This window comes from Oryctolagus cuniculus, chromosome X, assembly GCF_051225735.1.
Source record: "Oryctolagus cuniculus isolate XC-2025 breed Fujian yellow rabbit chromosome X, ASM5122573v1, whole genome shotgun sequence".
In the NCBI taxonomy this organism is placed as follows: Eukaryota; Metazoa; Chordata; class Mammalia; order Lagomorpha; family Leporidae; genus Oryctolagus; species Oryctolagus cuniculus.
The window spans coordinates 61,304,345-61,329,622 of NC_142888.1; the positions used below are offsets into that span (position 1 = coordinate 61,304,345).

At 36.1% G+C, this 25,278-nt stretch overlaps 1 long non-coding RNA gene across 2 annotated transcripts in view; it reads left to right on the forward strand.

The window, feature by feature from the left end:
* The window catches only part of LOC149119661 (uncharacterized), a 31,643-nt gene extending 13,181 nt beyond the window's left edge, over positions 1–18,462 (forward strand). The window contains exons 2-5 of one of the 2 annotated variants that reach the window (XR_016227795.1): positions 5,156–5,206; positions 8,128–8,167; positions 16,844–16,938; positions 17,108–18,462. This is a non-coding gene — a long non-coding RNA (uncharacterized LOC149119661). The remainder of the gene's footprint in view (positions 1–5,155; positions 5,207–8,127; positions 8,168–16,843; positions 16,939–17,107) is intronic. The other variant, XR_016227794.1, reaches the window with a different exon arrangement.
* Positions 18,463–25,278: the final 6,816 nt, after the last annotated feature.

A 25,278-nucleotide genomic window follows, 5' to 3' on the forward strand; every position in this document is an offset into this window, starting at 1 on the left:
TTTGTCAAAAGTCATTTGGTTATATACAAGTGGATGAATTTCTGAGCTCCATAGTTTGTTCCATTGATCTTTGCCAGTTTTTATGCTAGTACCCTAGTTTTTTTAATTATCATAGCTTTATAGTATGCCTTGAGGGTCAGATATTGCAATGCTGCCTGCTTTACATATATATATATATATATATATTCTTTCAGGATTATTTTGGGTATTCTAGGTCTTTTGCAATTCCATATAAATTTAAAATTTTTTAATACTGTAAATAATGTCATTGGTATTTTGTTAGGTATTTAATTGAATCTATATATTGCTTTAGATAGTAAGACATTTAAATGATATTAATTCTTACAATTAATGAACGAAGAATACCTTTCCATTTTTTCATATCCTTGATAATACTTTCATCAATGTTTGATGTTCTTCATCACAGAGATCTTTGAATTCTTTGATCAAACTTTTTCCTAAATATTTCATTTGGGAGGGGCAGGGGGCTATTGTGAATGGGACTTCTTTCTTGATTTTTCTTTCAGTGAGTTCATCATTAGGATACAAAAAGTACTGTTTTTTGTTTTTATTGTGTAACCTGCAAATTTACTGAATTTGTCGATCAACTTTAACAACTTTGTGGTAGTGTGTTTAGGTTTTTTCTTGTACAACATTATATCATCTGCAAACACAGATAATTTGACTTCTTGTTTTCCAATTTTGGTGCCTTTTATTTCTTTCTTTTTATTTCTTTCTCCTCTCTAATTTCATTTGTTTTTGCTAATACTGTATTGAGTAAGAGTGGTAAAAGTGGGCACCCTTGTCTTGTTACAGATCTGTAAGGAAATGCTTTCAGCTTTTCATCATTCTATATGTTACTGGCTGTTGGTTTGTCATATATAGCCTTTATAAATTTAGAGTATGTTCCTTTTGTACCTAATTTGTGGAGGGTTTTTATCATGAATGGGTGTTAAATTTTGTCAAATGTTGTTCTGCATCTGTCGAGATGACTATATAGTTTTTGTTATTAATTCTGTTAATGTGATTTATGATGCTTATTGATTTGTGAATGTTGAACCATCCTTGCATCTCTGGGATAAATCCCACTTGAGTATGATGTAAGATATTTTTGATGTGGTTTTTGATTTGGTCTGCTAGTATTTTGTTGAGAAGTGTTGAATCTATGTTCATTAAGGATATTAGGTCTGCAATTTTCTTCTCTGTTATGTCTTTGTTCAGTTTTGGTATCAGAGTGATGCTGACTTCATAAAAAGTTTTAAAGGCCTCCATCTTGTTCAATATTTTGGAATAGTTTGAAAAATAATGGAGTCAGTTCCTCTTTGAATGTTTTGCAGAATTCAGTAATAAAGCCATCAGGTCCCAGACATTTTCTTTAATGAAAGACTTTGGATTGCTGCTTTAATCTCATTGCTTGTTATGGGTCTGCTTTGATTGTCTATCTTCTTAATTTAATCTTGGCAGATTATAAAATCCAGGAATTTATTCATTTCTTTAAGGTTTTCCAGTTTATTAGCATGTGATTTTTCATAGTAGTATCTTGTGATCCTTTGTATTTCAGTGTTGTCAGCCATAATGTCTCCTTTTTCATCTCTGATTTTATTTATTTTAGCTTTTTATTCTCTTTTTGCTCTTTGTAGTCTAGAGCTATATCTAATTTGTTTATGTTCTCAGCAAAACCAGCTTTTTGTTTTGATGATTTTTTTAGTTCCATGTTCATTTATTTCTGCCCTGATCCTTAATTTTTTTTGCCTCTTGCTGATCTGTGGTTTCATTTGTGTTTGTTTTTCTAAGTCTTTGAGGTACACATTAGATCTTTAATTTGAAACATGTCTTTTTTTAATGTAAGCAGTTAATGTTACAAACTTCCTTATTAATACTACTTTTGTTATATCCCACAAGTTTTGATATGTTGTGTTTCATTGTCATTTATTCAAAAAATTATTTTCTTTTTATTTTTCAGTGACTCATATTGTTTAATTTCCAAGTATTTATGAGTGTTCTATTGATCTTCTTGTGCTTTCTATTAATTTCTATTTTTATTCCTTTGTGGTCTGAGAAGACACATTATATGATTTCAATTATTTTAAATTTACTCAGACTTTATTTGTGGCCCAATACATGGTCTGTTCTAGAAAATGTTTCATGTGCTAATGAGAAGAATGTGGATTGCATAGCTGTTCAGTGAAATGTCCTGAAAATGTCTGTTATATCCATTTGCTGGATAGTGTGTTTCAAGTCTGATGTGTCTTTCTTGATTTTCTTTTGGATGAACTGTCCATTGATGAGAATAGGGTGTTGAAGTCACCCACTATTAGTGTATTGGAGTCTATCTCTCTTAAATCTAATAGTATTTGCTGTATATATCTGAGTGGTCTTGTGTTAGGTGCATATATTTATTGTTATATCTTCTTGCTGAATCAAACCTTTTATCAAATTAGAATGTCCTTATCTTTTTACAGTTTTTTATTTAGTCTGTTTTTCTGATATCAGGATAGCTACTCCTATTTTTGTTTTCCATTTGCCTGGTATATCTTTTTCCAGTCCATGTGTATCTCTGTGAAGTGAGTTTCTTGTAAGCAGTATACAGTAGGGTCTTGGTTTTTTTTTTATCCATTCTGCTAATCTATGTCTTTTAGCTTGAAGATTTAATCCATTTATATTCAAGGTTAGTATTGATAGATAAGAACTAACGCCTGTCATTTTGTTGCTTGGATATGGAATATATCTGCTCAATTAGTGAATTTGGTGTCATGTGTTTTCATGATGTTTACTTTTAATGCAGGACCCTCTTCAGAAATTCTTGTAATAGCTGGTTTGGTGGTAGTAAATCTCAGTTTTTACTTATCTGGAAAATACCTTACTTTTACTTCACTTTTAAAGTATATCTTCACTGTATATAATATTCTTGTCTGATAGGGTTTTTTTTAAAGACTGAATATGCCATCCTACTCTCTTATGTCCTGTAAGGTTTTTGCTGAGAAGTCTGATGTTAATATAATTGGTTTTCCTTTATACATAACTTGACACTTTGTCTCTCTTTAGGATTGTCTCCTGGTCCTTCACTTTTGACATTTTCACCACAATGTGCCTTGGAGAAGATCTTTTTTTATTGACTCTGCTTGGGGTCCTTTCAGTTTCTTGTATCTGAGTGTCCATGTCTTTTTCCAGACCAGGGAAATTCTCAACTATTATTTCATTTAACAGATCTCAATGCTTTTTTTCCTTTCTTTCCTCTTCAGGAATACCTATAATTTGAACATTTGGTCATTTAATGGTATCTCATATTTCACATAGATTTTCTTTGTTTTTTTAAATTATTTGCTGTTTATTTTGTTTGATATACTTATTTCAAAAGTCTTGACCTTAAGGACAGAAATTCTTTCCTCCACTTGATTTATTGTGCTGTTAAAACTCTCCATCATATGGTTTATTTCAGTGATTGAAGATTTCATCTCCAAGATTTCTATTTGGTTCTTCTTAATGAGTTTTATCTCCTTAATAATATTTTTGTCCATGTCATTCATTGATTTCCTCATTTCTTTACTCTATCTATATTCTCTTGCATCACATTAAGTTTCCTTACAACTATTATTTTTGAATTCTATTTCTGGTATTTCATAGGTTTCCTTCAGTTTAAGATATATCTCTGGAGAACTATTTTGTTCTTTTGCAGATCTAATGCTACCTTGCTTCTTCATGTCTCCTGTGTTCCTACATTGATCTCTGCACATCTGGTTTAATCATCCCTTCTTTATGGTGTAGATTTTATTAGAAAAGAGATTATGGTTTAGAGGGAATGCGCAATATCACCTTGTTGCTTTGGCTTTGGTTCTACATGAGTCCAGTTGTATAATCTCTGATTGATTTATTTTACTTGAATCAATGTTAGTTGTCTCTCTCAGTGACATAGTGGTCTTGTGTGCTGCAGTTCATAAGGAGAGAAGTGTGGTTTTGGGATGAACATGGATTTGCTATTACGTGAATCTAAGGTCTGTAAAGAGTGTTGTTAATCACACTTTGGGGATTGTGATCCTGGGACTTTGTTCTTGGTGCTTAGGGAGACAAATATGGCTATCCTCTTGTCCCACTGGTAAGTCTGAGTGATGCTAGGGCTTGTAGCACAAATTGCTGTGGTTCTAGAACTGTTTGATGTAGATGAGCCCTTCCTCTGGTCCTGCTGTAGGGATCCAACTGGTACCTTGGATTAAAACACCCACAGCCCTAGTATCAGGACTGGGATTTGTGAACTGAATCTTGCTTCAGTCCTACAAGATGACTACAAGATATACAGGAGATTTTGCTCTGCCAGGTGAGATATACAAGAGATTTTGCCCTACCAGGTATGAGTCCAGAGAGGTGGAATGTAGTTCAGTTCTTCCCTAGGAGTACCACGTAGATTCCAGAGGGACTGAGGGAAATGGAACTAGTTTTTACAGTCCTGGTATAGCAGAATACCTAGGGTTATTATCCAGATCTCCCAGGGTGGGAGCGGATTTTTTATGGTGCTAACTCCCAGAAGGTAAGAGGGACCCCAAGGCTCACATAAAGTAAGTGAGTATAGCTCCAGAGCTAATATTCCAAAATCTCCCACAGTTGTAGGGTGCAGGGGATTTTTCCTCTACTCCTTAATTTGTCTTGACTTTGATTCTGGTTACATCTGGTAGCAGTTGAATACAGAGCCACTGCATTACTTTTTCCAGTATGGTCCAGCACTCTGCATGAGTTGGGGAGGGAAGGGAGGCAATATGGCTTCGCTTCTGGGAGCAAAGCGGTTGCTCAGACCCAGTCAGCTCTCCAGGCTGGATGAAAGTTAGTGGTTGACTGTGGAATTCTCTCTCAGCAAATTTCGGGTAGTGATGTTTTTGGCAACTTCTTCCCACCTTGACTTGGTAAGATGGTGACTCCCAGCTGGCATCTGGCTACACCGATCAGCTGATAGCAGCAGTGTTTCTGTCCTCCCTCCTCTTGTCACATGAGTCTTTGTGGTTTTGTCATTTCTCCATTGAAAATTTCCGTCATTCAGATCCCTGTAGATGTGGTCCTTCCTTTGTTCTTTTTGTATCCCAAGACACTTGAAGTCAGCGTGGGTACACCCCATTCAGATCATCTTGGATCCTCATATATTTATTTTTTTCTTTTTAAATATTTTCAGGTACTCTGAAAATGGCCTAGTGAAATAAAATGGAAGGTAAATTCACAGTGGGTAAGTTAGTAGAATAATATCAGCTAGGCCTAAAACACATTGAACAGGCTGTTATTTTAAGTTAGTTTAACTCTTAAAGTAAGAGAAATAAACAGATGGAAGGTTAAAGTTGTCTGGAACGATGTGTAATACTTCTGTAGTAAGTGTGGCTGCCTGCTCTTATTTTTATTTCAGTGAATGATTCCATATATTCTGTTATTTTACTGCCCTATAACCCCAGATGATGGCCTCTTGGAAATCTATCAGCATCTGTGTACGGTTTATTGGGTGCAGGGAGCAGCCATGTTTGAAAAGAAACTTCTAAAATCTCCTACAGCCTAGTGAGTTACAAAATTACTCTCTAATAAGAAAGTCAGTTTGTAGAGAAAAAATAAACTATTATTTTCACTAAGATTCAGTTATAATTTAATAAACGGATATCATTTATGCATATGAAACAAATGATATCCTAGTCTTTTTCTTTTTTTTTTTTTTTTTGGACAGGCAGAGTGGACAGTGAGAGAGAGAGACAGAGAGAAAGGTCTTCCTTTGCCGTTGGTTCACCCTCCAATGGCCACTGTGGCCGGCGCGCTGCGGCCAGTGCACCGCGCTGATCCGAAGCCAGGAGCCAGGTGCTTCTCCTGGTCTCCCATGGGGTGCAGGGCCCAAGCACTTGGGCCATCCTCCACTGCACTCCCTGGCCACAGCAGAGAGCTGGCCTGGAAGAGGGGCAACCGGGACAGAATCCGGTGCCCAGACGGGGACTAGAACCTGGTGTGCTGGCGCCGCAAGGCAGAGGATTAGCCTATTGAGCCATGGCGCTGGACTATCCTAGTCTTTTGACTAAAGTTATTTCACCTCAATTGGACTGTAATGTGAATATCCTAAAATGAGTTGGCAAAAGGCATTAATACATTCATATATATCTTAGAGGGTTATACAAATAAATAATGAATTGCTACTAAAAACTTGACTTCTCAAAATGATCATAATTGGTTACTTTAATTCTCTTTAATGAAAAGAGTTAATAACTGATGAAAGATACAGCATCAACTGAGAAAGGTCTTTACATTATTCACCAAGAAAGGGTTTTAAAGTAAATTTTTTAATTTCTCTTTTTCCTTCTATTTTTGCAATAACATTTCTGTATTTTATATATACAGTTTTAAGAGCATACTGATACTTCCCACCATACCCTTCTACCCTCCCTCCCTCACTCCCACTCTCCTTCTTCCTTTTTTCCTTATTTTGCTTTTAATTTTTACAATGACATGGTTTCAGTTTTCTTTATGATCACAAGGTTAACCCTCCACTAAATAAAGAATTCAACAAGTAGTAAGTAGAAAACCACTTTTCTTCAAGATTACAGACAAGGACTACAAACAATAATTAAATCTCAAAATGTCAATTTCACTCATATACATTACTTTTTTTTTATTTTTATTTATTTGACAGGTAGAGTTAGACAGTGAGAGAGAGAGAGAGAGAGAGAAAGGTCTTCCTTCCGTCGGTTCACTCCCCAAATGGCCACTACGGCTGGAGCTACGCCAATCTGAAGTCAGGTACTTCCTCCTGGTCTCCCATGCAGGTGCAGGGCCCAAGCACTTGGGCCATCCTCCACTGCCTTCCCGGGCCACAGCAGAGAGCTGGACTGGAAGAGGAGTAACCGGGACTAGAACTCGGCACCCATATGGGATGCCCATGCTGCAGGCGGAGGATTAGCCAAGTGAGCCATGGCACCAACCCCCATTGCGTTTTTTTGTACTCTGTTTATTAGTTACCACAAATCAGGGAAAACATATAATTTGTGGTTTTGGGACTGGCTGATTTCACTAAGCATAATGGTTTCTAGTCACGTCCATTTTGTTGCAAAAGACAAGATTTCATTCCCTTTTTTATGGCTGAGTGGCATTCCATAGTGTATGTATACCACATTTTCTTTATCCAGTCATTTGTTGATGGATATTCAGGTTAATTCTATATATTAACTATTGTGAATTGAGCTGCTATAAACATGGGGGTACAACATACATAATATCTCCGTGATGTTGGACAAACCATATAACTTCTTATAGCTGTGGATTCCTTGAAATCTGTAAAGTGGAGGAAATGACTCTAAATGTTTGTTACATGAATTAAATAACATAAATGGGGTGGATATTTGGCACAGCAGTTAAGATGCCACTTGGGATGGCTGCATACCCTATCTCAGTGCCTGGGTTCAAGTCCTGGTTCTGCTTTTCATTGAAGTTTCTGCTAATGTACACCCTGGGAGGTAGTAAGTGATGGCTCAAACACTTGGGTTCCTGCCACCCACATGAGAGATTCGTATCCAGTTCCTGTCTCCTGGATTCAGCTTAGCCTATCCCTGGCAGCTGTAGGCAGTTGTGTCATGAATCAGCCAATGGAACATGTGTCTCTGTAGGTCTGCCTCTGTCTCTCTCCCTTTCAAATAAAATGAAAATAAATAAGTAAGCTTTTAATTAAATAAAGTAATACATGTGAAAACATTTGGTAAATGTTAGTGAAATAGAAAATATATATTATTCTTATTCAACAAAAAGGTGAAACTGCTTGGTAAATAAACTGTTATAAAGTTTCTTTAGGTAATATAAACATGCTGATTTGTTACTTACATTGATACATTGTTTTAAAAGTATTTCTATTTATTTGTGGGTAAATTTCAGCTGTTTTGAGAAAGTATTTATTTAGTTTTTAGTAAATATGTGTAAATGTAGTAAAATTATGGATTTTTTACAATCCGCTGTATAATAGATTATAGCCTCCTCTTTTAGAAAGTTTTTACTTATTTTTCTGCTAGTAAATAAGAGTGGTTACATTCTGTATGCAAAGTGTATTCTGTGGAATCACGCTCTCCCTTTAATCAGTTTGCAATGTTAGTATGCATGGATTCTGATTGTCTCTTTTTCCCACCCTTTTAGCTAAGCCACTGAGCAGTCCTGGAGGACATTGTACAACCATGTGAGTTGCTATCTCTATAATTATCTCCAAACTTAGCTAATTATCCTCCTACTGGATTTACTACAGTGGCTATTATACTCATTTTCCTCAAGCTCACAAAACCACTCTCAATTATCAGATACCTTGCTCCTTATTTTTCAGAGAAAATAGAATGTAGAATTCCTTCAACTTCCTTTCTCTATGGCTATAATCTTATTTTTAAATCTATATCTAACTGTAATTGTTTCCTTCAGTTTCATTCCAAGAATCTCTTCCCCTTACTGAACATAGAATTAATCTTTCAAAAAGAATTTTTGTAAAACAGAATTTTATTTTTGATTTATAAAATTTTTATATATTTTAATTTTATTTGAAAGGCAGAGACAGAGAGGCAAAGAGACATATAAAGATCGAGCACCTGCTGGTACACTCCCAATCAGCTGCAATAGCTAGTGTTAGGTCACACCAAAGCCAGGAGCCCACGCCTCTGTCTGGGTTTTCTACATGGGTGGCAAAGATCTAAGCACTTGAGCCATCACCTGTTTCCTCTCAGGGTGCACATTAGCAGAAAGTTAGTTAGGAAACAGAAGGGCCAGAACTCAAACCAGGCACTCCAGTATGGGATATGGGCATCCCAAGAAGAGTCTAAACCGCTGCGAAAAATATCATTCCATATTTATGACTTTAAACTCGTATTTTTAAAAATTAAAAATTAAATACTACATACATATAAGGGAGTAAGTAAAAATCTCCTTCATGAGCTACTTGGGACACTCCAACTCTATATGACCATGTTCCATTTCCAGTCCAGACTCCTTCTAGTATGCTTTGGAAGGCAGCAGATGGCACAAGTACTTGCATTTGTGCCACCCATTTGGGAAACTTGAAAGGAGTTCCTGGCCCCTGTCTTCAGTGTGTCCCAGTTCCAGCTGTTGAAGCCATTTGGCATTTAGGGAGTGATCCAGCAGTTGGATGATCTCTCTCTCTCTCTCATCTCTATCTCCCTCCCTCCCTTTATACCTCTCTCCCTCTCCCACACTCTGACTTTCAAATAAATAAATCTTTTTAAAAAGTCACTTTCAGTCATAGCACTCAGGGATGATCAATTTTAAAAGTCTGTGGAATTTCTTCTATTTATCCTGTGTGTCTTGTGTTCTGTACTTACCATCTTTACAGGAGCATTTACCTATTATGATATCTTTTGACTTTGAATAATTACCTTGATTTTTTCCTATTAAGTGGCTGTCCAGATTTCTTCTATTACCCTTTCTTAGAAATCTTAGATAGCATTCTCAGTAGGATTGATTGTTGCTACCTTGCATCTTGGCGGATATTTTTCACTAATTCTTCCCATAGGACTTTAGAGACTGTTGGCGATCTTTAATGTATATGTGTGTTGATGAGATTCTCAAGGGCAAGAGTCGCAGTGGTTATGTCAGTGTTTCATATTCTCAATTTCAAATTATATCATTGTATTTTCAGTCTTTTCTTCTCCATAGATTAATATGTTTCATCAGCATCCAAATATAATTAACCCTCTGTCATAAAAAGGAATTGTTTTGCAAATCTAGAGCCAAACTGAGCTGCTGCTATATTTCTTCTTACTTTAACAACAAACTTATTTCAAGAAATAGCACATACTTATTGGTTCCAAATTGTCAGCTCCTATTTATTCCTCACATAATCCAACATAGTTCAGTTATTTCTAGATCACAAATGATTGTACCTAATGTATCATTTTCATCCCTACCCTGACATATATGCATATTCAACATTGTTCAGTTTCTCTTTTTAAATTCTCTCATTATATGGATTCTGAGATACCTAATTTCTCTATCAGTTATATGAATCCTCTTTCTCAATTTCTTATAAGGATTTCCCTTTCTTATCTGTTCCTTAAATATTAGTTCCTTTAATAGTACATTTCTCTGGATTCATTTATCTACATACAATTTCAAATAACTCTGCTCTTATGAAGATTTATTTACTTCCGAGCTACATGAATTTTCTGAATTTAAAAGAGATGAATTTAAGTGTCTATTGGTCTTTTCCACTTTGATGATTCACAGGGATTTTACAGTTGGCATGTTGAAAATGGAACTCTTCATCTTTCCACTCAATCCTTTGTGCCTGAATTGTCTTCCCATATTAGTAAATGACAATGCCTTCTACCCATTTGCTTAATGTAGCAACCTTGAAATCAAACATGTTAGGATTCTCTACTTATTACCCTGTAACATAAAATCTATTACCAATTCAAACTGACTTGAGGTTCAAAATGTCTCTTAGATCTGTCTACTTTTGACTCACTGCCATCATTGAAGTTCAGAACCTTAAGATGCCTTGTGTTCTTAATGGAATGTCTCCTCTAGTCCCCTGCAGATCAAATGTATCCTTCACACTATCACCAAAGCAAAAGTACCCTCCACAAAAAGTTATTTGATAGCTTTTATTTATGTAAATTTTCATTTCAAAATATTTTTAGTGTAAGCTATCCAACTCAGAGTCAAACCAATCTCAATTCATTAGCAGACAACCTGTGTTCAATCCATGTTGACCTACTTTCAATTCTGGAACTAACCAGGTCTTAGGCTGTCTCTGTGGCTCTGAACATACTATTTCTCCTTCCTGGAATCCTGTTCCACTCTTGTACCTGCGTGACTTGTTCAGATCAAATGTTCCCTTAGAAGGCTTTCTTGAAGCACTTCCCTTGCCTTTTGACTCAGGTTAACTTTGATGTGTCTCCTCTGTCATCCTGTATCCTCTTCTATCTATCTTCATGTGTTCATCATATAGTATAATATGTTGCCCACTTAACTTTTTTTACCACTAAATTTGAGATCTATTTATACATGTCAATAGAATGTATGTAGAACATAGTACTTTCCAGACGTTTTTCTTAGTATTGATACAGAGTGTTTGAGAAAGTCATACTTTTCATAACAGCTTAGTGCCAGAAGATGTGTCTGAATCTTATATCAATTCCTAGCCTTAACCCTGTGTTTGCCTTGTAGGAGACACTTGGCAAAGGTTTGCTGAATATATGAAGTCATAAGTGAACATATAAGGCATCCTTGCTGAGTCATGTATCCACCAGCAAATGCCATTTCAGAATACTACTGTCTACTTTCCCTTGTATACTTAGTTGCTATCCTACTTCTATAGCTAGACTGCACTTTCCTATATTTCAAGTAACCTTCATAGATACAATACAATTTCTAATCGCTTTGTAACTGGGTTTGAATAAATGTTATCATCATTTAGTGAGAGAACTGAAAAATTTCTGGGTCCTTGATTTAATGCTAGAAATTTTTTTCATATATGTGTTCATTTTTACATTCTTCAACCAGGTAGACCCTTAATAAAAACTTATTGCACCACTGAATAAAGACATGAGATCTGTCTGGTACTCAAGTCACTGCCACTCATGTGAGATCTGGATGGAGTTTTAGGCTCCTGGTTTTGGCTATTGTGTGGGCATTTTGGGAATGATCCAGTGGATAGAAGATCTCTCTCTTCCTCTTTCCCTATCTCTCTCTCTATCTTTCAAATACAATGAAATTAAATAGATAGAATACTTAAAAAAAATGTGTCCTGATCATTCCAACAAAATGGTTGTTGTCACAATGAACTCTGTTGTAATAGATTTCATTCATCCATGTATTCAAATTGTCTATCCCAGAAAATAATTATCAAGATACAAATATTTACCAAGAACTATTATAACACCATGAACAAAAATGTCAAGGTCCCTTTCCTCATGGAACCTTAATTGCTTGAGTTATTCTTATTATATTATTGAATTATTATTTTAATGGTTACTATATACAGATTAAAATATAAGATTATATTCATACTAAATTAATTCTAATAATATAAAGAAACGTTACTCCTATGGAGTTCTCTTCCCTTTCCCACATTTTGTGCAATACTATTCTGTTTATTAAGTTATACACTTTATGCAGTTTTATTCAATTCCATAAATCATTTTAAGTAGTCTTTCACTGGCCCCTCTTATGAATTTTAACATGAAGTGTACTCAGTGTGTTAGTTTACTAACTACACTTGTGTCATTCATTGACAACATGTTTAGTATCTACAAACTAAATATTATAAAATTATTCACTTTGCAGCATATACACAGTGTATACAGTATAGCAAAGTTAAATGAAAGGCATGTAACACAGAGCAATGAATAAACAGAGATTTCCAAGCACAGATTAGCAAAACAATTTTTTTTTCCCCTTTCTCGTCACTCAACCCAAGGGACAAGTACAGAGAGTATACTTTCACAAAACTGCTTTTATAATTATATTTCCATACACAATTTTGAAAGCTATTTACAAAATGTTATTCAACTTTTAAATACATCAAACACTTTTAAATCTCTAGAAGGACTAGGTATTTCATATAAATAAAATTGCAAATTTAATAATGGTTATGATCTGAGTTATCTTCTGTACACAACCACTTGGCCTTGACCCATTCCCTCATCATTTTATTCTCTCCACATCCAACTTGTGAACAAGTACACAGATATGTAATCTTAGAGACAGTTGAAAAAATTCATATTCAAAAGTCATTTACAGAGAACAAGCTTTCCTATGAATTTCAACACAAGTGTACAAAATGTGCTAATTTTACTAACCACTTTGTCATATCCTGGCAACCTCTTTAATATCTAGAGACTAGATGCTATAAAATTAGAATTCATTTGTCTATTGTGTACACTATGTACAGAGCAAAATAAAATGCACTAAAAATACCAAGAAATGATGTGTAAAAAAGTTCAAGTAGGAACACAGTTGTATGTCACTTTTTTCAATTCCTTTTCTCCCCACCTACTCTAGACCATCAAACAAATGTAGACAGTACTATACTGCTTGTATGGGTGATTAAGCAATTACATTTCCCAAAGATAATATTTCATGAATTTTAGTAAAATTATATTTATAAAGTGATATGTGTATACACTATGTGTATATATTCTATTTTATATATCCTACTATGACAGGCACTTCTAAACATCTAGACTGAATGTTTCAAGGTAGGACTTAATTTGTCCATTATATACACAGCAGTTTTGAATGAAGTGCACAATGTAACACTAGTTACCATTTGAAAGTAACTTTGAAATTTGAATATTATGACCTATAACTCCTCCCTTCTTCACCAATCTAGTGTTCTATAAGGCTCAAACTTTTGGAAGACAATCTTTTCCAGGTATTTTAACACAAAATGTACCAAATTTATTCATTTACTTACTCTATTTTTGTCATATACTAGCAACCTTTTTAATAACTGCAAAGACTAGATGTTGTAAACTAAGACATGTTTGTCCTTTATATACACAGAAAGAAAATAAAATGCATAAACATAGGGGTCAATGTCTAATGTCATCTCAATATTAGCTCACAGGCATAGAATTATTTGCATTTCCTTCTTTTCTCTCCTATTTCCAAACAAGTAGCCCAATACCATGTGTACCACTCAAGAGCGAGTTTGTACCCTCCCCCAACATCATTTAATATGACAATTAGCAAAAATATATTTAGAATATGTGTTATTTTACTACTTCAGACACTTCAGAACACTTCAGATATTTCAAAAAAGAACATAACATTTTCCACTATACTGGGGGGCTTCAAAAGCTCACGGAAATTCTACATTATCTTTTAATTCCATGTTTCTATAATTTTTTAATCCCTCTCATATAAATGGTAGTGAGGAAAAATGCATACAGAAGACAATGATTATAATATGAAAATGTCTTCTAAATATGACCAGTCTGGAATAAAACCTTCTCTCCTTTTCACAATTATTGTTACACACTCTCTAATCCACCTAACAAATGTTGACGTGAGACTCTCTTGTGTCCTTTCTATATTGGTCATTCAACAACTCCATTTCAAAAGATCACTTCCAGAAGATACTTATTTTTTATACTTTTTAAAAATATGTAGGCACTCACAATATATTTGCTTTTCTAACTATTATGCTTTGGCTAGTTGAGTACATTTAGAGTGTCTAAATGCAGAAAAGTTTTCTTTTAAAAGGTTGAAAGGAATGTTGAGAAGGCTTTTTCACACTGTGTACGCAGCCCATCTGTAAATGGCCGCTAAGGCTGGCACACTGTGCCAATCCGAAGCCAGAAGCCAGGTGCTTCCTCCTGGTCTCCCATGCGGGTGCAGGGCCCAAACACTTGGGCCATCCTCCACTGCACTCCCGGGCCACAGCAGAGAGCTGGACTGGAAGAGGAGCAACCAGGACAGAATCCGGCGCCCCAACCGGGACTTGAACCCAGGGTGCCGGTGCCGCAGGTGGATTAGGTGGCATATTCAATAGGCCAAATGTGATGTGCTACTCTACCATTTCCCTCTTCTCATATCAGGCTATGGTAGACTCAGAGCCAGCCATTTAGTGACTTCTAGACTGTCCTGCCCTGCATCACACAGGCCTCTACACACCTTCTCGAACTTTAAATCCTTAGTCAGTTATTATCTGGATAAGTATAGTTCACTCCAAGAGTTCATCCCAGGACGTGGCTCTGTGTAGCCCAAAGGCCTAAACAAATGGTGTCATATGTAGCCCTGTTTTTTAGCCCTCTAAGCCACTGTGCACCCTAGCGTTGAAGTGGTCACCTATTCGCTCCAGTGCCCCCATACTACAGTGCCTCTTTTGGGTAATTCTGTTGCTTTCTTTTTCATGTTTGTCTGATTTTCTTGTTTCTTTGCAAGTCTTCTAATTTCTTTGTTGGAAACTACATTAAATGAAATATTATTGCAGATCTTTTGTTTGATTCTCCACCTTCAGGGCTTTAATGTTGTTATTACTTGTTTAGTAACGAGCACTTTTAGTGCCTTGGATATTTTCAGTGACGAAAAATATTACTGAAGACCACTTTCCCCTCATCCTTCTTCCTCTAATGTCTCTCCTCTCAGGCTTAATCTAGCACAAATGCACATCTTAGGACAACAGTGCTTTTATCAGGATTCTTTTTAATTATCTATTTTTCTGATCTCTGTTAAGCTGTCTTCCTCATTTTGTAGTTTAGACAGCAATTAGGCTCAACTAAATTCAGGCTGATTATTGTTTTCAACAGTGCCCTGAGAATTGAATTGAATCACAATCTGATTTTATTTTTTATTATAAAGGTTATTTTTAAATGTTTATTATTTTCATCTGCTTGAAAGACTGAGAGAAAGAGTATCATCCATCCCCTGCTTCAGTTCCCAAATGGCCACAACAGCTAAGTGAGGGCTGGACTGAAGCGAGGAGCAAGAACTCCATCCAGCATTCACACATGAGTAGCGGGATCCAAATACTGGGCTGTTCTGCTGCCTTCCAAGGTAATTGGCAGAAAGCTGGATTAGAAGTGGAGCAGTTGGGATTCAGCCCACTACTCTGATATGGGATGCCAGCATTGCAAGCCACAGCTTAACCTACTCTGCCACAATGCTGGCCTCTATAAAAGATGTTTTAACTTAAAAAATCAAGACATCTAAATATTTTATATATTTATGTGATGCTATGTAATGTTTTGCTACATGGATATATTATGTAATGTCTAATCACAGTAAATATTTTATCTTTTTAAACATTTAACATTACTTTATGTTGAAAACATCCAAAATCTTATCTACTAGGTTTTCTTAAAAAAAAAAAAAAAAGAGTTAGTTGAAAGGCAGAGTGAAAGAGAATGAGAAAAGTGATTTTTACATAAATAGAACAGATTTCAGATTTCATGTATTTCATAATAATTTTAAGCACATAATAATACTTCCCAACCTCCCTTCTTCCCTCTACATTCATTCTTTTTTTCTTTTAATTTTTGCAATAAGATACTTTCAATTTGCTTTATAATCGCCAGCTTAATCTTCCACTAAATAAAGAATTCAACAAGTAGAATGTAGAAAGACCGCTTTTCTTCAGGTCTATAGACAAGGTCTATAAACAATAACCAAATCTCAGGATTTCAATTTCACTCATATATATTACATTTTTTAAAGAGAGATGTTTTTTAAAGATTTATTTATTTATTTGAAAGTCAGAGTTACACAGAGAGAGAAGGAGAGGCAGTGTTTTTAAATAGAAATATGCCATATATTAACATTATCTGATGTCACCCCACTGTGCAATAGTCTCTCAGAACTTCTGATTCATATCCAGCTGTAATTGAATATCTATTAAATATTCCCCAATCTTCCCTCCCCATTTCCTTCCCGCAGTCTCTAGTAACCATCGTTATATCATTATATTTTAGCTTCTATGAGATCACCTTTTTTTTTCTTTTTTTGCTGTTTAACACTACATGTGAGTGACATCATGTGATATGTGTCTTTCTATAGTTGGCTTATTTTATTTAACTTAATGATCTCTGGTTCCATCCATGTTGTTGCAAATTACAAGATTTAATCCATTTTATGGGTGAGTAGTATTCCATTGTGTAATATATACCAGATTTTCTTTATTCTTTTGTCAATGGATGGATGAATTAATTTGTTTTCATTGCTTGGCTTCTGTGAATAGTGCTGTACTAAACATGGGAGTACAGATGTCTCTTCAAGAGATTGATTTCATTTCCGTTGGATATGTACCAAAGAGTGAGATTGAACATATGCTAGTCCTGATTTTAGTTTCTTTAGGAAAATCATTCTGTTTTCTACAATGACTATATTAATTTATAACAACCAACAGTGTACATGGTTCACTGGAAGAGGAGCAACTGGGACTAGAACCCGGTGCCCACATGGGATGCTGGATGCCGGTGCTGCAGGCGGAGGATTAACCAAGTGAGCCACGGCGCCAGCCCCAGAAATGTCTATTTAGATCTGCCTATATTAATTGGATATTTTGCCATTAATTTCTTTGTGTTCCTTACATATTATGAATAATAATACTCCATAGATGGATAACAGATAGCTTACAAATATTTGTGTTTTTTTTTTTTCCATTTCGTAGGCTGTTGCTTCAATCTGTTCCCTTTGTTGTGCAGAAGATACTTACTTTGATGAAATTCCATTTGTATATTTTTGCTTTTGAGATTTGATCTAGAACATTGCAACCAATTCTGGTATCCTGAAGTACTTTCCCCATGTTTTCTTCCAATTCTTTCAAAGCTTTAAAACATTTAGGTCTTTATTCTGCTTTGAGATGATTTTTTTATACATGATGAGAGATAGGGATCCAGTTCCATTAGAAACACAACTTCCTCAAGAATCATTCATTGAAAAAAGTTATGCTGCTTCCAATGCATATGCTTACTGCCTTGTAAAAAATCAGTTCATTATAGACACATAAATTTACTTGTAAAGTCTCTATTTTGTTCCAGTGGTCTGTTGATCTGATTTTGTGCCAATGCCATGCTTTTTTTTTTAAATTACTGTAGCTTTGTATTATGATTTAAGCTCAGGGATTGTAATGACTTTTCCTTTGCTTTTTTGCTCAAGATGAATTTGGCTATTCAGTGTCTTCTATTGTTCCATACAAATTTTTATAGTGATTTTTTTCTAGTTTGTTAAAATCACTGGAATTTTAATAGGTATTGCATTGGATCTGAAAATAGCTTTGGGAAGTATTCATATTTTAATGATATTGGTTCTTCCAATCTGTGAACGTGAGATGTCTTTCCATTTCTTTGTATCCTTTCCAATTTCTTTCACCAATGATTTATAGTTTTCATTGTAGAGACATTTCACCTCTTTGGTTAAATGTATTCACAGGTATTTTCTTATTATAGCTATTGGAAATTGTATATCTTTTTTGTAATTTCTTTCCAAGATGATTAATTGTTGGTGTATAAAAGTGTTACTGATTTTTGCTCATTGATGTTGTATACTATAACTGCTGGATTTATTAGTTCTAGGAGCTTTTAGGTGGAGTCTTTTGGATTTTCTATGTATAGGACTATGTTGTCTGCAAACAGTAACAATTTGCCTTCCTCCTTTCTGATTTGAAAGCCCTTTCTTTGTTTCTCTTGCCTAATTGCTCTGGCTAGCACTTTCAGAAATATGTTGAAAAAAAAAAAGTAGTAAAAGTAGAATCCTTGTTTTGTTGCATATGCTAGAAAGAATGTTTTGAGCTTTCTCCCATTCATTCTGATGTTAGCTGCTGAGTTGTTATATATATTATTTATTATGTTGAGTTATGTTCCTTATGTTCTTAATCTGGCCAGAGCTTTTATCCATGAAGGAATGTTGAATTCTATCAAATGCCTTTCCTGCATCTGTTGAAATGACCATGTGATTTAATCCATTATTCTATTGATCTGGTGTACCACATTTATTGATTGGTGTATATTGAACCATCTTTCTATCCCTATCATGAATCCCACCTGAGCATATTGAATAAACTTTTTAATTTACTGTTGATACCAATGTGTTAAAATTTTTTACGGATTTTTGCATCTTTGTTCATAAGGGGTATTATGCTGTATCCTTGTCTGTCTTTTATGTTGTGTCCATGTCTGATTTTAGTACCAAATCTTGCTTCATTGAATGAGTTTGGAAGAATTATATCCTCTTCCACGATTTCTGAAATAGTTTAAGAAGGTATGGTTTTAATTTTTCTTTAATGTTGATCAGATCTCTTTCCATGAACAGATTTTGAGGTCAGCATTTGAAGGTGGTTATAATGTCAGGAATATGTTCCTGGACTGTCTCTTTCCTTAATTATTACTTGTGAGGTAGCTGGTCTTTGCTTTGTCTTGTTATTCTCATGGAGGAAAACAGCAAACTTAATCATTTATCACCAAAATACCTTTAACTTCTAGGACATTCTTTCCCACAGTTTATTCCTCACAGTATCTTCTGAGGAAATTCAGTTCTGTTTTCAAGAGCTTTGGATATCTTTGTTCTTGTGACCTCTCTCCAGGGCAAAATGTCTGTGTAAGTGCTTTCAGAACTGGGAGTGCATACTTTGAATGACTTCTCTATAATTGATTCTCCTGTTTAAAAAGCAGAGTGCTGGCTTTCTCTCCCATCAGTGAACCAGTTTCTTACAATGATGCAGGGCAAAGAAAAGGAAGGCCTCAGTACTCTTTGCCTGTCACACCTGTGTTGGAGACTCTGCTTTCAGAATAGGAGCTCGATGAAAGAAGGGATTCCCAGAACACTAGCCTGAGCTTGCTTGAAATTTGGCCTCTGCAACATGGAGTTTGGGAGGGATGAAGAATTCTAACGGCCTGCTTTTCAGGAGAGAAACAGTAGGTCTTGACTAGCAATTGGGAGGGAAGGATTTATACCTGGCGACATCTATCTGGAGAGAAGGTAATGTCATGCTGTTCTTAGTGATATTTAGTAAATTTTACAAAATAAGTATTTTTTCCAGAAACCTTTTATTTAAGCAATATGAACTTCCTGTATTTCATAAATACAACTTTAAGAACATAGTAATTCTTCCCACCATAGCCTTCCTCCACCTACATTCCCACCTGTCTTCCTCTTCTCTCTCTTATTCTCATTCTTATTCCTTATTAAGATCTATTTTCAATTAACTTTATACACATATGGTTAACTCTATGTTAAGTAAAGAGTTCAACAATTAGTATGACAAGAAAACATTCTAGTCAACCATTGAGACAAGGGAAATTCAAAGTCATTGCTTCTCAAAGTGTCAATATCACTTCTATAGATTACTTTTAGGTGCTCTATTATCACAAATCAGAGAGAACATGTGGTATTTGACCTCTAGGGACTGGCTTGTTTCACTAAGTATGATATTTTCCAATTTCATCCATTTTGTTGCAAATGACAGGATTTCATTTTTTTTTATAGTTCTGTAGTATTCTATGGTGCACAATCCCATAATTTCTTCAGTTGACAGGCATTTGGGTTGATTCCATATCTTAACTGTTGTGAATTGAGTTGCAGTAAACATAGGGGTACAGAAAACTCTTTCATATGCTTATTTCACTTCCCTTGGGTAAATTCCCAGGAGTGGGATGGCTGGGTCATACGGTAGGTCTGTATTCAGATTTCTGAGCTATCTCCATACTGTCTTCCAAAGTAGCTATACCAGTTTACATTCCCACCAACAGTGGATTCGGGTACCTTTCCCCCCAATTCTCACCAGCATTTGTTCTTCATTGATTTCTGTATGAAAGCCATTCTAACAGGGATTAGGTGAAAGCTCATTGTGGTTTTGATTTGCATTTCCCTGATGGCTAGTGATACTGAGCATTTTTTCATGAGTGTTTCTTTTAAAGTATAAAAGCTTCTCCATTTGATGTAATCCCATTTATCAATTTTGGCTTTGATTGCCTGTGCCTCTGGGGTCTTATCCAAGAAATCTTTGCCTCTTCCAATGTCTTGCAGGGTTTCCCCAATGTTCTCTAGTAATTTGATGATAACAGGTTGATTTAGGTCTTTAATTTTCAATTTTTGTGTAAGGTGGAAGGTAGGGGGCTTGCTTCATACTGCTTCATGTAGAAATACAGTTTTTCTAGCACCAGTTGTTGAAGATACTGTCCTTGCTCCAGGGATTGGTTTTAGCTCCTTGGTCAAATATAAGTTGGTTGTAGATGCTTGGATTGCTTTCTGTATTTTCTATTCTGTTCTGTTGCTCTATCCATGTGTTTTTGTACCCGTACCAGGCTATTTGATTATAACTGCCTTGTAGTATATCTTGAAATCTGATATTGTGATGCAACCGGCTTTGTTTTTGTTGTATAAGATTGCTTTAGCTATTTGAGGTCACCTGGGTTTCCATATGAATTTCAGCATCATTTTTTCTAGATCTGAGAAGAACTTCTTTGGTATTTTTATTGGTATCACATTGAAATCTATAGATTGCTTCCGGAAGAATGGACATTTTGATGATATTGATTCTTCCATGGAAGATTTTTCCATTTTTTGTATATTCTATTTCTTTCTTTAATGTTTTGTAATTCTCATTGTAGATCATTGACATCTTAGCTTAAATTTATTCCAAGGTATTCGTTTTTTTGTAGCTATTGTGAATAGGATCAATTTTATTTTATTTTTTTTAAATTTATTTAATGAGCATAAATTTCCAAAGTACAGCTTCTGGACCACAGTAGCCTCCTCCCCCCCCATGTCTTCCCTCCCATCCACAACTCTCCCCTCTCCCACTCCCTCTCCCCTTCCCCTTCACATCAGAATTAATTTTCAATTATCTTTATATACAGAAGATCAATTTAGCGTATGTTAAGTAAAGATTACCACATTTTGCTCCCACACAGAAACATAAAGTGTAAAATACTATTTGAGTACTAGTTATAGCATTAATTAAACACCTAAGAGTAATTGTGTATTAATTACAGAGCTCAACCAATAGTTTTAAGTAGAATATAAAATGCATCTTTTGCATTGTTGTGGCTTCCCCCCGACCTCCCTCCCTCCCGTGGCCCTCCCCTCACCCACTTCCTCTCCCCTCCCCCCCTTCATCACGTTTCATTTTCGGTTACCTTCATATACCGAAGATAGGATCGATTTTAGAAGTACATTCTCAGCAGTAGTATTGTCTGTGTGTACAAATGCTGTTGTTTTTTGTGTGTTGATTTTATATCCTACCGCTTTACCAAACTCATTTATGAGTTCCAATAGTCTCTTAGTGGAGTCTTTTGGATCCCCTATATATATATAGAATCATGTCATCTTCAAATAGGAATAGTTTTATTCCTCCTTCCTAATTTGTATTCCTTTGATTTCTTTTTCTTGCCTAATGACTCTGACTAAAACTTCCAGTACTATATTGAATAGCAGTGGCGAGAGTGAGCATCCTTCTCTGGTCCCAAATTTCAGTGGGAATGCTTCCAACCCGTGTGTTTGGTCATTTGATAGTATCCAGTAAATCTCCAGCACTGTTTTTAGTTTTCTAATTTCTTCTTCTTTTTTTTGTTCTGGATGTAAAATTTCCAGAGATTTGTCTTCTAATTCAGATATTCTTTCTTCTGCTTATCAAGTTTTTAAGGCTTTCAACCACATTTTTATTTGTTCTATTGAATTCTTCATTTCCAATATTTCATTTTGATTTCTATTTAGGATCTCAATTTCATGGGAGAAATTTTCTTTCATGTCATGTACTGATTTAATTAGCTCATGGATTTTCTTCTGATTACTTGTAAGTAGTCCTACAGTCAGGTTTTTGAATTCCATTTCTGGTGTTTCTTCAATCTCTTTATCTTCACATTCTAGTATTGAAGTGATGTATTTTGGAGGCATCATGTTGTTTTCCTTTTTATTGGTAAATTGGTACATTTATTATTTTGTGTTTGTGTTAGATTTTTTTTTCCCCTTTGATGGCTTTTATCTTTGCCTCTGTGGCTTAAAGGAGTGTCTGATCTTTTAGTGAACACCCAGAGGCATGTGCTGTAAGTGTTCAGGGAGCTCTGTTCAGTGCTTCAGTGTGAGGAGAGTGTCCAAGGTGACACTCAATTTGGGCATGTTAAATTGCCTCTTTTTTATATAAATCAGAGGGTATTTTTGTTCTGCTCTGTTGGTGTATTTTCATGTTTATGTCCTCTCCTCAAAGAAGACCAATGCCTGGGCGCTAGCCCCAGTGTGTACAATTTATGTCAGCACTGCCATAAGAACCACACAAAGTGTCTGTGCAGTTGTTGGTGTGAGCATGGATCCCACAGCAATGATCCTCACCAGGGAATCAGTGAGCCCTGAGCATGTAGAGCCTTTCACAGTGACTGCCCAGAGTCCCAGCTGCACCCTCTTCCCTCCCATGCAGCCACAATGTTTTCACAGTCCTGGCACAAAAGGCTCCCGCAGGCAAAAGCACCCAGTCTGCTGTCAGTTCTCCCAGCCAGGCTTAGGTGTCTCCTCTTGACTGGCTACTGGGTTGTGCAGACATGAGTTGGTGCAGCTGTTCTGTATGTACAAAATGGCATCTGTCTTCTATTGGCTAGTAATAGGACATGGGTGCTGGGTGGCTGAGAAGAGAAAAACATGCCCTGCCCCCGTTTTTTTCCTCTAAGTTGGCAAGGACATTGTCCCCCACAGGGCTCCAAGTCTGACTTGTGCCAGGCTCTTCTGCATCTTTATTGCCAGTGGCTTGGGCTTCTCTAGTCTGGTCTCACCTCACTCTCCAAAGGTGCTGCTGAGGCTCTTGACTGCAGGGGTCCTGAGTTGTTTGCATCGACACCTTCCACACAGGTTCACTGTGTCCCTCTAATCTGTGTGGAGTTTCCTGTGCCATTTTCTCCCTAACTCTTTCCTGAAATTGCACTCTGTCCACTTTTTTTTTTTTTTTAAACTGTCCTTCCCTAGGCTAGAGCAGTGAGCTCCCTCCCTATTCTGCCATCTTAAAAACTCCCCTAAATAAGTATTTCTTTGCTGTAGGTCATTAAGATTTTTTTAAAAGATTTATTTATTTATTAGAAATCAGGGTTACAGAGAGACAAGGAGAGACAGAGAGAAATTTCCCATCTATTGGTTCACTCCGCAGATGGCCACAATGGCTGGGCTGAGCCAAGCCAAAGCCAGGAGCCAAGAGCCAGGAACCAAGAGCCAGGAACCAGGATCCAGGAGCCAGTAGCTTCTTCCAGGTCTTCCACATTGGTAGCAGGTGCCTAAACACTTGGGCCAACCTCTGCTGCTTTTCCCATGCCATTAGATGGGAGTTGGATTGGAAGTGGAATAGCCAGGACACGAAGCAATGCCCATATTGGATTCAGGCACCACAGGTGACACTTTACCCACTACACCACAGCACTGTCCCCAAGATATTTTCAAGAGAACATTAATTATTATTGTATAATAATTTTTTTTGACAGGCAGAGTGGACAGTGAGAGAGAGACAGAGAGAAAGGTCTTCCTTTGCCGTTGGTTCACCCCCCAATGGCCACCGTGGCTGGCGTGCTGCAGCCGGCGCACCACGCTGATCCGAAGGCAGGAGCCAGGTACTTATCCTGGTCTCCCATGGGGTGCAGGGCCCAAGCACCTGGGCCATCCTCCACTGCACTCCCCGGCCACAGCAGAGAGCTGGCCTGGAAGAGGGGCAACCGGGACAGGATCCGGTGCCCCGACCGGACGCCGGCGCCGCAAGGCGGAGGATTAGCCCAGTGAGCCGCGACGCCGGCCTGTATAATAATTTTTAACAATAATGATTATTTCCTCAAAATAGACTGGAAGATTGGTTTTTGTTTCATTTTATCTCTAAATGATTTCTTATCTCAGCTTCTGGTATACTGTGTTTTCATATTTCAACTTTTACTGCTTTGGTTGCTCTTACTCTGCATTTTCACTGGTTTTTATTTTTAGTCACACTTTTTAAAAGCACAAGGATCCCCAAACTACTAAATCCTCACAACTATGTTTTATTTTTCTACATTTATTTCCTTAATAATGAATCTGTTTCCTGATTTTATTTTCATCTCTGCAGAAATAATTAATTTCCAATTTTTAACTTGATGTGTGACTCTTATTTTTTAATTTTAGTCCTATCATCTTCAGTTTGCAACTCATTGTTACCTCCTCAGCTGATACAACCAGAACTAATACTCACCCCAATAAATTGGCATGTACTTCCATCACTTTTATTTTGGTTACCACATTTTTTATGGAAGAAAATTGTTATAATAATGACTGTTACTGTTGTTTATGCTAAATTTTTCTATATGATTCCAATTTCTGTCAGTTTAAGCCATGTTTATTACATTTATCTGTACTTTTCTGTTCTTGTTGCTACATTTCTACTCCATATTTGTACAACTGTAACTTCCTGTTGGTCATTATTCTAATTCACCTTATTTCCTACCATTCTACAGATAACACTGCAGACATCAGCAACTAATAACATTGCCATTGCCTTAACACTGTAACAGTATGCAAGTGCTTCTTTTCTCCGTCATATCAAGTCCTTCATCTTATGTGGAACCTCCACAGCATCCTCTACTTAATTAGCTAAAATTACTTTTACTTAACATTGATACATTAGACTAACATAATGTTAGTGTTCTAAAAAATAATGACATTTGTGGATGTGTCAGTTTTGTTCATGTGTTTTTCATGCTACACTTCTCATTTTATCCACAACTGATGCATATCTCTACCCTATATATACTTTAATTTCTGCTTTATTTTTCAAGTGATATCTCATGACTGCAGTTGTCCCAAGTGATAGCTTAACTTACTCTACCACAATGCCCACCCCAACTATGC